Consider the following 15,873-nt stretch of genomic DNA (forward strand, 5'->3'; position numbering starts at 1 on the left):
GTACTGAGCACCCAGCACCCTGAGCACTGAGCACCCAGCACCCTGAGTACTGAGCACCCAGCACCCTGAGCACTGAGCACCCAGCACCCTGAGTACTGAGCACCCAGCACCCTGAGTACTGAGCACCCAGCACCCTGAGCACTTAGCACCCAGCACCCTGAGTACTGAGCACCCAGCACCCTGAGCACTGAGCACCCAGCACCCTGAGTACTGAGCACCCAGCACCCTGAGCACTGAGCACCCAGCACCCTGAGTACTGAGCACCCAGCACCCGGAGCACTGAGCACCCAGCACCCTGAGTACTGAGCACAAAGCACCCTGAGTACTGAGCACCCAGCACCCTGAGCACTGAGCACCCAGCACCCTGAGTACTGAGCACCCAGCACCCTGAGTACTTAGCACCCAGCACACTGAGCACTGAGCACCCAGCACCCTGAGTACTGAGCACCGAGCACCCTGAGTACTGAGCACCCAGCACCCTGAGTACTGAGCACCCAGCACCCTGAGTACTGAGCACCGAACATCCGGAGTACTGATCACCCTGCACCCCGAGCACTGAGCACCCAGCACCCTGAGCACTGAGCACCCTGAGTACTGAGCACCCAGCACCCTGAGCACTGAGCACCCAGCACCCTGAGTACTGAGCACCGAGCACCCCGAGCACTGAGCACCCAGCACCCTGAGTACTGAGCACCCAGCACCAAGAGTACTGAGCACCGTGCATCCTGAGCACTGAGCACCGAGCACCACGAGCACTGAGCACCCAGCACCCTGAGTACTGAGCACCCAGCACCAAGAGTACTGAGCACCGAGCACCCCGAGTACTGAGCAAACAACACCCTGAGTAATGAGCACCCAGCACCCTGAGCACTGAGCACCCTGAGTACTGAGCACCAAGGACCCTGAGCACTGAGCACCCAGCACGCTGAGTACTGAGCGCTGAGCACCCTGAGTACTGAGCACCGAGCACCCTGAGTACTGAGCACCCAGCACCCTGAGCACTGAGCAGCCAGCATCCTGAGCACTGAGCACCCAGCACCCCGAGCACTGAGCACCCAGCACCCTGAGCACTGAGCACCCAGCACCCCGAGGACTGAGCACCCAGCACCCTGAGTACTGAGCACCGAGCACCCCGAGCACTGAGCACCCAGCACCCTGAGTACTGAGCACCCAGCACCCTGAGTACTGAGCACCCAGCACCCCGAGCACTGAGCACCCAGCACCCCGAGCACTGAGCACCCAGCTCCCCGAGCATGAGCACCCAGCAGCCTGAGTACTGAGAACAGAGCACCCAGAGTACTGAGCACCCAGCACGCTGAGCACTGAGCACCCAGCACCCCGAGTACTGAGCAAACAGCACCCCGAGCACTGAGCACCCAGCACCCCGAGAATTAGCACCCAGCACCCTGAGTACTGAGCACCCAGCACCCTGAGTACTGAGCACCCAGCACCCCATGCACTGAGCACCCTGAGTACTGAGCACCCAGCACCCTGAGTAGTGAGCACTAAGCACCCAGAGCGCTGAGCACCCAGCACCCCAAGCACGGAGCACCCAGGACCCCGAGCACTGAGTACTGAGCACCCAGCACCCTGAGTACTGAGCACCGAGCTCCCCGAGCACTGATCACCCTATGTACAGAGCACCCAGCACCCCGATGACAGAGCACCCAGCAACCTCAGCACTGAGCACGCAGCACCCCGAGCACTGAGCACCCAGCACCCTGAGTACTGAGCACCCTGAGGACTGAGCACCGATAACCCTGAGCACTGAGCACCCAGCACCCTGAGTCCTGAGCACCCAGCACCCTGAGTACTGAGCACCAAGCACCCCGAGCACTGAGCACCCAGCACCCTGAGTACTGAGCACCCAGCACCCTGAGCACTGAGCACCCAGGACCCTGAGCACTGAGCACCCAGCACCCTGAGCACTGAGCACCCAGCACCCTGAGTACTGAGCACCCAACGTACTGAGCACCGAGCACCCCTAGCACTGAGCACCCAGCACCCTGAGTACTGAGCACCCAGCACCCTGAGTACTGAGCACCCAGCACCCCGAGCACTGAGCACTGAGCACCCTTAGTACTGAGCACCGAGCACCCTGAGTACTGAGCACCCAGCACCCTGAGCACTGAGCACGGAGCATCCCGAGGACTGAGCACCCAGCACCGTGAGCACTGAGCAGCCAGCACCTTGAGTACTGAGCACCGAGCACCCCGAGCACTGAGCACCCAGCACCCTGAGTCCTAAGCACCCAGCATCCTGAGAACTGCGCACCCAGCACCCCGAGCACTGAGCACCCAGCACCCTGAGTACTGAGCACCCAGCACCCTGAGTACTGAGCACCCAGTACCCCGAGCACTGAGCACCCAGCACCCTGAGCACTGAGCACCCAGCACCCTGAGTACTGAACACCCAGCACCCCGAGCACTGAGCACCCAGCACCCTGAGTACTGAGCACTCAGCACCCTGAGTACTGAGCACCGAGCACCCCGAGCACTGAGCACCCAGCACCCTGAGCACTGAGCACCCTGAGGACTGAGCACCCAGCACCCTGAGTACTGAGCACCCAGCACCCTGAGTACTGAGCACCCAGCATCCTGAGTACTGAGCACCGATCACCCTGAGCACTGAGCACCCAGCACCCTGAGCACTGTGCAGCCAGCACCCTGAGTACTGAGCACCCTGAGTACTGAGCACCCAGCACCCCGAGCACTGAGCACCCAGCACCCCGAGTACTGAGCACCCTGAGCACTGAGCACCCAGCACCCTGAGTACTGAGCACCCAGCACCCTGAGTACTGAGCACCCAGCACCCTGAGTACTGAGCACCGAGCACCCCGAGTACTGAGCACCCAGCACCCTGAGCACTGAGAACCCAGCACCCTGAGCACTGAGCACCCAGCACCCCAAGCACTGAGCACCCAGCACCCTGAGCACTGAGCACTCAGCACCCTGAGCACTGAGCACCCAGCACCCTGAGCACTGGGCACCCAGCACCCTGAGTACTGAGCACCCAGCACAATGAGCACTGAGCACCCAGCACCCTGAGTACTGAGCACGGGGCACCCTGAGTACTGAGCACCCAGCACCCTGAGCACTGAGCACCCAGCACCCCGAGCACTGAGCACCCAGCACCCTGAGTACTGAGCACCCTGAGTACTGAGCACCCAGCACCCCGAGCACTGAGCACCCAGCACCCCGAGTACTGAGCACCCTGAGTACTGAGCACCCAGCACCCTGAGTACTGAGCACCCTGAGTACTGAGCACCCAGCACCCTGAGCACTGAGCACCCAGCACCCTGAGTACTGAGCACCCAGCACCCTGAGCACTGAGCACCCAGCACCCTGAGTACTGAGCACCCAGCACCCTGAGTACTTAGCACCGAGCACCCTGAGTACTGAGGACCCAGCACCCTGAGTACTGAGCACCCAGCACCCTGAGTACTGAGCACCGAGCACCCCGAGTACTGAGTACCCAGCACCCTGAGCACTGAGAACCCAGCACCCTGAGCACTGAGCACCCAGCACCCCAAGCACTGAGCACCCAGCACCCTGAGTACTGAGCACCCTGAGTACTGAGCACCCAGCACCCCGAGCACTGAGCACCCTGCACCCTGAGTACTGAGCACGAAAGCACCATGAGTACTGAGCACCCTGAGTACTGAGCACCCAGCACCCTGAGCCCTGAGCACCCAGCACCCTGAGTACTGAGCACCCAGCACCCTGAGCACTGAGCACCCAGCACCCTGATTCCTGAGCACCGAGCACCCTGAGTTCTTAGCACCCAGCACACTGAGCACTGAGCACCCAGCACCCTGAGTACTGAGCACCAAGCACCCTGAGTACTGAGCACCCAGCACCCTGAGTACTGAGCACCCAGCACGCTGAGTACTGAGCACCGAGCATCCGGAGTACTGAGCACCCTGCACCCCGAGCACTGAGCACCCAGCACCCTGAGTACTGAGCACCCTGAGTACTGTGCACCCAGCACCCCGAGCACTGAGCACCCAGCAACCCGAGCACTGAGCACCAAGCACCCTGAGTACTGAGCACCCTGAGTACTGAGCACCCAGCACCCTGAGTACTGAGCACCCTGAGTACTGAGCACCCAGCACCCTGAGTACTGAGCACCCAGCACCCTGAGTATTGAGCACCCAGCACCCCGAGCACTGAGCGCCCAGCACCCCGAGTACTGAGCACCCTGAGCACTGAGCACTGAGCACCCAGCACCCTGAGTACTGAGCACCCAGCACCCTGAGCACTGAGCACCCAGCACCCTGAGTACTGAGCACCCAGCACCCTGAGTACTTAGCACCGAGCACCCTGAGTACTGAGCACCCAGCACCCTGAGTACTGAGCACCCAGCACACTGAGTACTGAGCACCGAGCACCCCGAGTACTGAGCACGCAGCACCCTGAGCACTGAGCACTCAGCACCCTGAGCACTGAGCACCCAGCACCCTGAGCACTGAGCACCCAGCACCCTGAGTACTGAGCACCCAGCACCCTGAGCACTGAGCACCCATCACCCTGAGTACTGAGCACCCAGCACCCTGAGCACTGAGCACCCAGCACCCTGAGTACTGAGCACCCAGCACCCTGAGTACTGAGCACCCAGCACCCTGAGCACTGAGCACCCAGCACCCTGAGTACTGAGCACCCAGCACCCTGAGCACTGAGCACCCAGCACCCTGAGTACTGAGCACCCAGCACCCTGAGCACTGAGCACCCAGCACCCTGAGTACTGAGCACCCAGCACCCTGAGCACTGAGCACCCAGCACCCTGAGTACTGAGCACCCAGCACCCTGAGTACTGAGCACCCAGCACCCTGAGCACTGAGCACCCAGCACCCTGAGTACTGAGCACCCAGCACCCTGAGTACTTAGCACCCAGCACACTGAGCACTGAGCACCCAGCACCCTGAGTACTGAGCACCGAGCACCCTGAGTACTGAGCACCCAGCACCCTGAGTACTGAGCACCCAGCACCCTGAGTACTGAGCACCGAACATCCGGAGTACTAATCACCCTGCACCCCGAGCACTGAGCACCCAGCACCCTGAGCACTGAGCACCCTGAGTACTGAGTACCCAGCACCCTGAGCACTGAGCACCCAGGACCCTGAGTACTGAGCACCGAGCACCCCGAGCACTGAGCACCCAGCACCCTGAGTACTGAGCACCCAGCACCAAGAGTACTGAGCACCGAGCATCCTGAGCACTGAGCACCGAGCACCACGAGCACTGAGCACCCAGCACCCTGAGTACTGAGCACCCAGCACCAAGAGTACTGAGCACCGAGCACCCCGAGTACTGAGCACCCAACACCCTGAGTAATGAGCACCCAGCACCCTGAGCACTGAGCACAAAGCATGCTGAATACTGAGCACTGAGCACCCTGAGTACTGAGCACCAAGGACCCTGAGCACTGAGCACCCAGCACGCTGAGTACTGAGCGCTGAGCACCCTGAGTACTGAGCACCGAGCACCCTGAGTACTGAGCACCCAGAACCCTGAGCACTGAGCAGCCAGCATCCTGAGCACTGAGCACCCAGCACCCCGAGCACTGAGCACCCAGCACCCTGAGCACTGAGCACCCAGCACCCCGAGGACTGAGCACCCAGCACCCTGAGTACTGAGCACCGAGCACCCGGAGCACTGAGCACCCAGCACCCTGAGTACTGAGCACCCAGCACCCTGAGTACTGAGCACCCAGCACCCCGAGCACTGAGCACACAGCACCCCGAGCACTGAGCACCCAGCTCCCCGAGCATGAGCACCCAGCAGCCTGAGTACTGAGAACAGAGCACCCAGAGTACTGAGCACCCAGCACGCTGAGCACTGAGCACCCAGCACCCCGAGTACTGAGCAAACAGCACCCCGAGCACTGAGTACCCAGCACCCCGAGAATTAGCACCCAGCACCCTGAGTACTGAGCACCGAGCTCCCCGAGCACTGATCACCCTATGTACTGAGCACCCAGCACCCCGATGACAGAGCACCCAGCAACCTCAGCACTGAGCACGCAGCACCCCGAGCACTGAGCACCCAGCACCCTGAGTACTGAGCACCCTGAGGACTGAGCACCGATAACCCTGAGCACTGAGCACCCAGCACCCTGAGTCCTGAGCACCCAGCACCCTGAGTACTGAGCACCGAGCACCCCGAGGACTGAGCACCCAGCACCCTGAGTACTGAGCACCCAGCACCCTGAGCACTGAGCACCCAGGTCCCTGAGCACTGAGCACCCAGCACCTGAGCACTGAGCACCCAGCACCCTGAGTACTGAGCACCCAACGTACTGAGCACCGAGCACCCCTAGCACTGAGCACCCAGCACCCTGAGTACTGAGCACCCAGCACCCTGAGTACTGAGCACCCAGCACCCCGTACACTGAGCACTGAGCACCCTGAGTACTGAGCACTGAGCACCCTTAGTACTGAGCACCGAGCACCCTGAGTACTGAGCACCCAGCACCCTGAGCACTGAGCACGGAGCATCCCGAGGACTGAGCACCCAGCACCGTGAGCACTGAGCAGCCAGCACCTTGAGTACTGAGCACCGAGCACCCCGAGCACTGAGCACCCAGCACCCTGAGTCCTAAGCACCCAGCATCCTGAGCACTGCGCACCCAGCACCCCGAGCACTGAGCCCCCAGCACCCTGAGTACTGAGTACCCAGCACCCTGAGTACTGAGCACCCAGTACCCCGAGCACTGAGCACCCAGCACCCTGAGCACTGAGCACCCAGCACCCTGAGTACTGAACACCCAGCACCCCGAGCACTGAGCACCCAGCACCCTGAGTACTGAGCACTCAGCACCCTGAGTACTGAGCACCGAGCACCCCGAGCACTGAGCACCCAGCACCCTGAGCACTGAGCACCCTGAGGACTGAGCACCCAGCACCCTGAGTACTGAGCACCCAGCACCCTGAGTACTGAGCACCCAGCATCCTGAGTACTGAGCACCGATCACCCTGAGCACTGAGCACCCAGCACCCTGAGCACTGTGCAGCCAGCACCCTGAGTATTGAGCACCCTGAGTACTGAGCACCCAGCACCCCGAGCACTGAGCACCCAGCACCCCGAGTAATGAGCACCCTGAGCACTGAGCACCCAGCACCCTGAGTACTGAGCACCCAGCACCCTGAGCACTGAGCACCCAGCACCCTGAGTACTGAGCACCCAGCACCCTGAGTACTGAGCACCCAGCACCCTGAGTACTGAGCACCGAGCACCGCGAGTACTGAGCACCCAGCACCCTGAGCACTGAGAACCCAGCACCCTGAGCACTGAGCACGCAGCACACCAAGCACTGAGCACCGAGCACCCTGAGTACTGAGCACCCAGCACCCTGAGTACTGAGCACCCAGCACCCTGAGTACTGAGCACCCAGCACCCTGAGTACTGAGCACCGAACATCCGGAGTACTGATCACCCTGCACCCCGAGCACTGAGCACCCAGCACCCTGAGCACTGAGCACCCTGAGTACTGAGTACCCAGCACCCTGAGCACTGAGCACCCAGGACCCTGAGTACTGAGCACCGAGCACCCCGAGCACTGAGCACCCAGCACCCTGAGTACTGAGCACCCAGCACCAAGAGTACTGAGCACCGAGCATCCTGAGCACTGAGCACCGAGCACCACGAGCACTGAGCACCCAGCACCCTGAGTACTGAGCACCCAGCACCAAGAGTACTGAGCACCGAGCACCCCGAGTACTGAGCACCCAACACCCTGAGTAATGAGCACCCAGCACCCTGAGCACTGAGCACAAAGCATGCTGAATACTGAGCACTGAGCACCCTGAGTACTGAGCACCAAGGACCCTGAGCACTGAGCACCCAGCACGCTGAGTACTGAGCGCTGAGCACCCTGAGTACTGAGCACCCAGCACCCTGAGTACTGAGCACCCAGCACCCTGAGCACTGAGCAGCCAGCATCCTGAGCACTGAGCACCCAGCACCCCGAGCACTGAGCACCCAGCACCCTGAGCACTGAGCACCAAGCACCCCGAGGACTGAGCACCCAGCACCCTGAGTACTGAGCACCGAGCACCCCGAGCACTGAGCACCCAGCACCCTGAGTACTGAGCACCCAGCACCCTGAGTACTGAGCACCCAGCACCCCGAGCACTGAGCACCCAGCACCCCGAGCACTGAGCACCCAGCTCCCCGAGCATGAGCACCCAGCAGCCTGAGTACTGAGAACAGAGCACCCAGAGTACTGAGCACCCAGCACGCTGAGCACTGAGCACCCAGCACCCCGAGTACTGAGCAAACAGCACCCCGAGCACTGAGCACCCAGCACCCCGAGAATTAGCACCCAGCACCCTGAGTACTGAGCACCCAGCACCCTGAGTACTGAGCACCCAGCACATCGTGCACTGAGCACCCTGAGTACTGAGCACCCAGCACCCTGAGTACTGAGCACTAAGCACCCAGAGCGCTGAGCAACCAGCACCCCAAGCACGGAGCACCCAGGACCCCGAGCACTGAGTACTGAGCACCCAGCACCCTGAGTACTGAGCACCGAGCTCCCCGAGCACTGATCATCCTATGTACTGAGCACCCAGCACCCCGATGACAGAGCACCCAGCAACCTCAGCACTGAGCACGCAGCACCCCGAGCACTGAGCACCCAGCACCCTGAGTACTGAGCACCCTGAGGACTGAGCACCGATAACCCTGAGCACTGAGCACCCAGCACCCTGAGTCCTGAGCACCCAGCACCCTGAGTACTGAGCACCGAGCACCCCGAGCACTGAGCACCCAGCACCCTGAGTACTGAGCACCCAGCAACCTGAGCACTGAGCACCCAGGACCCTGAGCACTGAGCACCCAGCACCCTGAGCACTGAGCACCCAGCACCCTGAGTACTGAGCACCCAACGTACTGAGCACCGAGCACCCCTAGCACTGAGCACCCAGCACCCTGAGTACTGAGCACCCAGCACCCTGAGTACTGAGCACCCAGCACCCCGAGCACTGAGCACTGAGCACCCTGAGTACTGAGCACTGAGCACCCTTAGTACTGAGCACCGAGCACCCTGAGTACTGAGCACCCAGCACCCTGAGCACTGAGCACGGAGCATCCCGAGGACTGAGCACCCAGCACCGTGAGCACTGAGCAGCCAGCACCTTGAGTACTGAGCACCGATTACCCTGAGCACTGAGCACCCAGCACCCTGAGTCCTAAGCACCCAGCATCCTGAGCACTGCGCACCCAGCACCCCGAGCACTGAGCACCCAGCACCCTGAGTACTGAGCACCCAGCACCCTGAGTACTGAGCACCCAGTACCCCGAGCACTGAGCACCCAGCACCCTGAGCACTGAGCACCCAGCACCCTGAGTACTGAACACCCAGCACCCCGAGCACTGAGCACCCAGCACCCTGAGTACTGAGCACTCAGCACCCTGAGTACTGAGCACCGAGCACCCCGAGCACTGAGCACCCAGCACCCTGAGCACTGAGCACCCTGAGGACTGAGCACCCAGCACCCTGAGTACTGAGCACCCAGCACCCTGAGTACTGAGCACCCAGCATCCTGAGTACTGAGCACCGATCACCCTGAGCACTGAGCACCCAGCACCCCGAGCACTGAGCACCCAGCACCCCGAGTACTGAGCTCCCTGAGCACTGAGCACCCAGCACCCTGAGTACTGAGCACCCAGCACCTTGAGCACTGAGCACCCAGCACCCTGAGTACTGAGCACCCAGCACCCTGAGCACTGAGCACCCAGCACCCTGAGTACTGAGCACCGAGCACCCTGAGTACTTAGCACCGAGCACCCTGAGTACTGAGCACCCAGCACCCTGAGTACTGAGCACCCAGCACCCTGAGTACTGAGCACCGAGCACCGCGAGTACTGAGCACCCAGCACCCTGAGCACTGAGAACCCAGCACCCTGAGCACTGAGCACGCAGCACACCAAGCACTGAGCACCCAGCACCCCAAGCACTGAGCACCCAGCACCCTGAGCACTGAGCACCCAGCACCCTGAGCACTGAGCACCCAGCACCCTGAATACTGAGCACCCAACGTACAGAGCACCGAGCACCTCTAGCACTGAGCACCCAGCACCCTGAGTACTGAGCACCCAGCACCCTGAGTACTGAGCACCCAGCACCCCGAGCACTGAGCACCTAGCACCCCGAGCACTGAGCACTGAGCACCCTGAGTACTGAGCACTGATCACCCTGAGCACTGAGCACGGAGCACCCCGAGGACTGAGCACCCAGAACCGTGAGCACTGAGCAGCCAGCACATTGAGTACTGAGCACCGAGCACCCCGAGCACTGAGCACCCAGCACCCTGAGACCTGAGCACCGAGCACCCTGCGTACTGAGGACCCAGCACCCTGAGTACTGAGCACCCAGCACCCTGAGTACTGAGCACCGAGCACCCCGAGTACTGAGTACCCAGCACCCTGAGCACTGAGAACCCAGCACCCTGAGCACTGAGCACCCAGCACCCCAAGCACTGAGCACCCAGCACCCTGAGTACTGAGCACCCTGAGTACTGAGCACCCAGGACCCCGAGCACTGAGCACCCAGCACCCTGAGTACTGAGCACCCAGCACCCTGAGTACTGAGCACCCTGAGTACTGAGCACCCAGCACCCTGAGCACTGAGCACCCAGCACCCTGAGTACTGAGCACCCAGCACCCTGAGCACTGAGCACCCAGCACCCTGAGTCCTGAGCACCCAGCACCCTGAGTACTTAGCACCCAGCACACTGAGCACTGAGCACCCAGCACCCTGAGTACTGAGCACCGAGCACCCTGAGTACTGAGCACCCAGCACCCTGAGTACTGAGCACCCAGCACCCTGAGTACTGAGCACCGAGCATCCGGAGTACTGAGCACCCTGCACCCCGAGCACTGAGCACCCAGCACCCTGAGCACTGAGCACCCTGAGGACTGAGCACCCAGCACCCTGAGTACTGAGCACCCAGCATCCTGAGTACTGAGCACCGATCACCCTGAGCACTGAGCACCCAGCAACCCGAGCACTGAGCACCCAGCACCCTGAGTACTGAGCACTCAGCACCCTGAGTACTGAGCACCGAGCACCCCGAGCACTGAGCACCCAGCACCCTGAGCACTGAGCACCCTGAGGACTGAGCACCCAGCACCCTGAGTACTGAGCACCCAGCACCCTGAGTACTGAGCACCCAGCATCCTGAGTACTGAGCACCGATCACCCTGAGCACTGAGCACCCAGCACCCCGAGCACTGAGCACCCAGCACCCCGAGTACTGAGCTCCCTGAGCACTGAGCACCCAGCACCCTGAGTACTGAGCACCCAGCACCTTGAGCACTGAGCACCCAGCACCCTGAGTACTGAGCACCCAGCACCCTGAGCACTGAGCACCCAGCACCCTGAGTACTGAGCACCGAGCACCCTGAGTACTTAGCACCGAGCACCCTGAGTACTGAGCACCCAGCACCCTGAGTACTGAGCACCCAGCACCCTGAGTACTGAGCACCGAGCACCGCGAGTACTGAGCACCCAGCACCCTGAGCACTGAGAACCCAGCACCCTGAGCACTGAGCACGCAGCACACCAAGCACTGAGCACCCAGCACCCCAAGCACTGAGCACCCAGCACCCTGAGCACTGAGCACCCAGCACCCTGAGCACTGAGCACCCAGCACCCTGAATACTGAGCACCCAACGTACAGAGCACCGAGCACCTCTAGCACTGAGCACCCAGCACCCTGAGTACTGAGCACCCAGCACCCTGAGTACTGAGCACCCAGCACCCCGAGCACTGAGCACCCAGCACCCCGAGCACTGAGCACTGAGCACCCTGAGTACTGAGCACTGATCACCCTGAGCACTGAGCACGGAGCACCCCGAGGACTGAGCACCCAGAACCGTGAGCACTGAGCAGCCAGCACATTGAGTACTGAGCACCGAGCACCCCGAGCACTGAGCACCCAGCACCCTGAGACCTGAGCACCGAGCACCCTGCGTACTGAGGACCCAGCACCCTGAGTACTGAGCACCCAGCACCCTGAGTACTGAGCACCGAGCACCCCGAGTACTGAGTACCCAGCACCCTGAGCACTGAGAACCCAGCACCCTGAGCACTGAGCACCCAGCACCCCAAGCACTGAGCACCCAGCACCCTGAGTACTGAGCACCCTGAGTACTGAGCACCCAGGACCCCGAGCACTGAGCACCCAGCACCCTGAGTACTGAGCACCCAGCACCCTGAGTACTGAGCACCCTGAGTACTGAGCACCCAGCACCCTGAGCACTGAGCACCCAGCACCCTGAGTACTGAGCACCCAGCACCCTGAGCACTGAGCACCCAGCACCCTGAGTCCTGAGCACCCAGCACCCTGAGTACTTAGCACCCAGCACACTGAGCACTGAGCACCCAGCACCCTGAGTACTGAGCACCGAGCACCCTGAGTACTGAGCACCCAGCACCCTGAGTACTGAGCACCCAGCACCCTGAGTACTGAGCACCGAGCATCCGGAGTACTGAGCACCCTGCACCCCGAGCACTGAGCACCCAGCACCCTGAGCACTGAGCACCCTGAGGACTGAGCACCCAGCACCCTGAGTACTGAGCACCCAGCATCCTGAGTACTGAGCACCGATCACCCTGAGCACTGAGCACCCAGCAACCCGAGCACTGAGCACCCAGCACCCTGAGTACTGAGCACCCTGAGTACTGAGCACCCAGCACCCTGAGTACTGAGCACCCTGAGTACTGAGCACCCAGCACCCTGAGCACTGAGCACCCAGCACCCTGAGTACTGAGCACCCAGCACCCTGAGCACTGAGAACCCAGCACCCTGAGTACGGAGCACCCAGCACCCTGAGTACTTAGCACCCAGCACCCTGAGCACTGAGCACCCAGCACCCTGAGTACTGAGCACCGAGCACCCTGAGCACTGAGAACCCAGCACCCTGAGCACTGAGCACCCAGCACCCCAAGCACTGAGCACCCAGCACCCTGAGCACTGAGCACCCAGCACCCTGAGCACTGAGCACCCAGCACCCTGAGCACTGAGCACCCAGCACCCTGAGTACTGAGCACCCAACGTACTGAGCACCGAACACCCCTAGCACTGAGCACCCAGCACCCTGAGTACTGAGCACCCAGCACCCTGAGCACTGAGAACCCAGCAGCCTGAGCACTGAGCACCCAGCACCCCAAGCACTGAGCACCCAGCAACCTGAGCACTGAGCACCCAGCACCCTGAGCACTGAGCACCCAGCACCCTGAGCACTGAGCACCCAGCACCCTGAGTACTGAGCACCCAACGTACTGAGCACCGAGCACCCCTAGCACTGAGCACCCAGCACCCTGAGTACTGAGCACCCAGCACCCTGAGTACTGAGCACCCAGCACCCCGAGCACTGAGCACCCAGCACCCCGAGCACTGAGCACTGAGCACCCTGAGTACTGAGCACTGAGCACCCTTAGTACTGAGCACCGAGCACCCTGAGTACTGAGCACCCAACACCCTGAGCACTGAGCACGGAGCACCCAGAGGACTGAGCACCCAGAACCGTGAGCACTGAGCAGCCAGCACCTTGAGTACTGAGCACCGAGCACCCCGAGCACTGAGCACCCAGCACCCTGAGTCCTGAGCACCCAGCACCCTGAGCACTGAGCACCCAGCACCCCGAGCACTGAGCACCCAGCACCCTGAGTACTGAGCACACAGCACCCTGAGTACTGAGCACCCAGTACCCCGAGCACTGAGCACCCAACACCCTGAGCACTGAGCACCCAGCACCCTGAGTACTGAGCACCCAGCACCCCGAGCACTGAGCATCCAGCACCCTGAGTACTGAGCACTCAGCACCCTGAGTACTGAGCACCGAGCACCCCGAGCACTGAGCACCCAGCATCCTGAGCACTGAGCACTCTGAGGACTGATCAACCAGCACCGTGAGTACTGAGCACCCAGCACCCTGAGTACTGAGCACCCAGCATCCTGAGTACTGAGCACCGATCACCCTGAGCACTGAGCACCCAGCACCCCGAGCACTGAGCACCCAGCACCCTGAGTACTGAGCACCCTGAGTACTGAGCACCCAGCACCCCGAGCACTGAGCACCCAGCACCCCGAGTACTGAGCACCCTGAGTACTGAGCACCCAGCACCCTGAGTACTGAGCACCCTGAGTACTGAGCACCCAGCACCCTGAGCACTGAGCACCCAGCACCCTGAGTACTGAGCACCCAGCACCCTGAGCACTGAGCACCCAGCACCCTGAGTACTGAGCACCCAGCACCCTGAGTACTTAGCACCGAGCACCCTGAGTACTGAGGACCCAGCACCCTGAGTACTGAGCACCCAGCACCCTGAGTACTGAGCACCGAGCACCCCGAGTACTGAGTACCCAGCACACTGAGCACTGAGAACCCAGCACCCTGAGCACTGAGCACCCAGCACCCCAAGCACTGAGCACCCAGCACCCTGAGTACTGAGCACCCTGAGTACTGAGCACCCAGCACCCCGAGCACTGAGCACCCAGCACCCTGAGTACTGAGCACCCAGCACCCTGAGTACTGAGCACCCTGAGTACTGAGCACCCAGCACCCTGAGCACTGAGCACCCAGCACCCTGAGTACTGAGCACCCAGCACCCTGAGCACTGAGCACCCAGCACCCTGAGTCATGAGCACCCAGCACAGTGAGTACTTAGCACCCAGCACACTGAGCACTGAGCACCCAGCACCCTGAGTACTGAGCACCGAGCACCCTGAGTACTGAGCACCCAGCACCCTGAGTACTGAGCACCCAGCACCCTGAGTACTGAGCACCGAGCATCCGGAGTACTGAGCACCCTGCACCCCGAGCACTGAGCACCCAGCACCCTGAGCACTGAGCACCCTGAGGACTGAGCACCCAGCACCCTGAGTACTGAGCACCCAGCATCCTGAGTACTGATCACCGATCACCCTGAGCACTGAGCACACAGCAACCCGAGCACTGAGCCCCCAGCACCCTGAGTACTGAGCACCCTGAGTACTGAGCACACAGCACCCTGAGTACTGAGCACCCTGAGTACTGAGCACCCTGAGTACTGAGCACCCAGCACCCTGAGTACTGAGCACCCTGAGTACTGAGCACCCAGCATCCTGAGTACTGAGCACCGATCACCCTGAGCACTGAGCACCCAGCAACCCGAGCACTGAGCACCCAGCACCCTGAGTACTGAGCACCCTGAGTACTGAGCACCCAGCACCCTGAGCACTGAGCACCCAGCACCCTGAGTACTGAGCACCGAGCACCCTGAGTACTGAGCACCCAGCACCCTGAGCACTGAGCACCCAGCACCCTGAGTACTGAGCACCGAGCACCCTGAGTACTGAGCACCCAGCACCCTGAGTACTGAGCACCAAGCACCCTGAGTACTGAGCACCGAGCACCCCGAGTAGTGAGCACCCAGCACCCTGAGCACTGAGCACCCAGCACCCTGAGTACTGAGCACCCAGCACCCTGAGTACTGAGCACCCAGTACCCCGAGCACTGAGCACCCTGAGTACTGAGCACCCAGCACCCTGAGTACTGAGCACTAAGCACCCAGAGCGCTGAGCACCCAGCACCCCAAGCACGGAGCACCCAGGACCCCGAGCACTGAGTACTGAGCACCCAGCACCCTGATTACTGAGCACCGAGCTCCCCGAGCACTGAGCACCCTGAGTACTGAGCACCCAGCACCCCGATCACAGAGCACCCAGCACCCGCAGCACTGAGCAGCCAGCACCCCGAGCACTGAGCACCCAGCACCCTGAGTACTGAGCACCCTGAGGACTGAGCACCGATCACCCTGAGCACTGAGCACCCAGCACCCTGAGTACTGAGCACCCAGTACCCTGAGTACTGAGCACCTAGCA

This window comes from Microtus oregoni, unplaced genomic scaffold, assembly GCF_018167655.1.
Source record: "Microtus oregoni isolate MIOR12 unplaced genomic scaffold, Mior012 000131F_ref0000151, whole genome shotgun sequence".
NCBI classification, from domain to species: domain Eukaryota; kingdom Metazoa; phylum Chordata; class Mammalia; order Rodentia; family Cricetidae; genus Microtus; species Microtus oregoni.